Genomic DNA, 2,884 nt, shown 5'->3' with positions numbered 1-2,884 from the left:
TATTATTATTATTATTATTATTATTATTATTATTATTATTATTATTATTATTATTATTATTATTATTATTATTAACTTTTGTATAGTAAATGTTTTTATACCAGTTTTAAAATGAGTTATTAATTTTATTCAATTTCTTGCCTAAAAACACAGATCACAGATGATCTCTTGCATAGAAATGAGAAAACGCTCATATAACACACAAAATAAGCATCATTTTTGCTTAGAAAAACTAAGCTTTAATTTAGAAAGAAATTCATTATTATAAGCATTATTATTATTATTATTATTATTATTATTATTATTATTATTATATCTTTTATTACTATTATTATTATTATTATTATTATTATTATTATTATTATTACTATTATTATTATTATTATTACTATTACTATTATTATTATTATTATTATTATTATTATTATTATTATTATTATTATTATTAACTTTTGTATAGTAAATGTTTTTATACCAGTTTTAAAATGAGTTATTAATTTTAGACAATTTCTTGCCTAAAAATACAGATCACAGATGATTTCTTGCATAGAAATGAGAAAGCGCTCATATAACACACAAAATAAGCTTCATTTTTGCTTAGAAAACTAAGCTTACTTTTATTTCTATTATTATTTTTATTATTATTATTATTATTATTATTATTGTTATTATTATTATTATTATTATTATTATTATTATTATTGTTTTTATTATTATTACTATTAAAAACTTATATTAAACAGACAGAAAACGTCGTATTCTGACACAAAAAAACGAATTACGTTATAGACTTGACGAGAACGGCGTATCTCGGACTCTTATAGGACTCTTATAGGGTCAAAAATTATCAGTTTGGATTAAAACAAATTATTTTTGTTGACTCTCAGTCTGAATTGTTCATCAGTTCAAACAAAAACGGCTTACTTTAGACGATCTTTTGCTTTCAACAAGAAAACTTACATCGAACAGACTAAAAACGTATTAATCTGGCATAAAAGAGCAATTTATGTATCACTTTGGATAAAGGCAGCTAATCCTATTCGTTTCATTGCTTAAAATAGACAAAATTGTTAATAAATCTAACAAAAACGCTGTATTCTAGCACAAAATACTAATTACATTATAGTTTCGACGAGAATAGCTTATTTGGAATGATTCGATGCTTCCAAACGAGTAAATTTTTAATAAACAGATGCCAAACATCATGATTTGTCCTATAAAGACATTTTATATTGCAGTTTGTATTAAAACAAAATATTTTCGTTGATTTTTTGTTAGAAGCAGCAAACCTAACATTAAAGAATCTGAAAACTTTGTATTCGGACACAAACCACCGAATTTTGTTTCAGTTTAGACAAAAACGGTTGATTTTCGACAATATTTTGCTTTGAACAAGAAAGCTTATATCAAACTGACTAAAAACGTCTTATTTTAGCACAAAACAAAAGATTTGCGTTATAGTCTTAAAGCTGATTCATGCCACAGTTTGGATAAAAACCAATTATTTTTGTTAATTCATTGTTACAAACAAGAAACCTTACATCAAAGAAACTGAAAACCCCATATTTAGGCACAGAAATTCGAATTACTTTTCAGTCTGGACAAAAACTGCTTATTTTAGACGATCCTTTGTTTTGAACACGAAAACTTACATTAAAAAGATTAAAAACGTCTTATTCTGGCTGAAAACTGCAAATTATATATTACTCTAGATAAAAGCAATTTATCCTGATTACTCCTTTACTTAGAATAAAGTAAACTTGTATAAAACTTAATGAAAACTTTAAATTTCGTCTCAAAGAAATAATTTACGTTATAGTTTTGACCAGCACTGTTTATTTCAAACGAAATTATGATTCGAAACTAATGAACTTTTATGGGGCAGATGCAAAACCACATATTACCATATAAAGCGTTGTTTTAAAGCAAAGTATTACCTTTTGCAACAAGAAATTTCACGTCAAAGAAACTGAAAACTTCGTATCCATACATAAATATCTAATTACGTATCAGTTTAGGCAAATACAGCTTATTTTAAACGATTCCTTGCTATAAACAAGAAAAATTTTATCAAGCATATTGAAAACGTCTTATTCTCGAAAATAAGAGCAAATTATGTATCAGTTTTAACAAAAGCGGATTACTCCGTTTGATTCTATGCTTAGAGTAGAGTAAACTACTATAAAACGTAATGAAAACTCTATATTCAATCTCAAAAGAACAAATTACGTTATAGTTTTGACAAAAAAAAATATTTCGGACGATTACATACTTCGAAGTAAGCAAACTTTAATTGAACATGTGCAAAAGCTAATACTTTGCTTTAAAATAATGATTTATGTGGTAATATGGTATTTTGCATCTGTCCTATAAAAGTTTACCCGTTTCGCTCCATTGAATCATTAGAAATAAATTATTTTGACACAACAACAACACAAATAATTTGTTTTTGTTTAAACTGTAACATAAGTCGCTTTTATAAAACGAACTAAGACGTTTGGCATCTGTTTAGTGAAAGTTTTCTCGTTTGGGGGCATAAAATCGTTTGAAATTAACAGTTCTGGTCAAAACTATTACGTAAATTATTTCTTTGTATCACTTTAAAGATTTGCGTAATAGTCTTGATGAGAACTGTTAATTTCAAACGATTCTATGCTTTGAAACCAGTATACTTTCACTGAACAGAGGCAAAACGTCTGATTTCGCCTATAAAAAACGATTTATGTCACAGTTTGGATTAAAACCAATGATTTTCGTTTATTCATTGTTACAAACAAGAAACCTTACATCAAAGAAACTGAAAACCTCTTATTCAGGCCCAGAAAATCAAATTACGTTTCAGTCTGGACACAAATTGCTTATTTTAGACGATTCTTTCTTTTGA

This window comes from Tribolium castaneum, unplaced genomic scaffold (genome assembly GCF_031307605.1).
Source record: "Tribolium castaneum strain GA2 unplaced genomic scaffold, icTriCast1.1 ptg000118l, whole genome shotgun sequence".
Classification (NCBI taxonomy): domain Eukaryota; kingdom Metazoa; phylum Arthropoda; class Insecta; order Coleoptera; family Tenebrionidae; genus Tribolium; species Tribolium castaneum.
The sequence above is the reverse complement of the archived record's forward strand: the minus strand, read 5'-3'. Positions refer to the sequence as shown.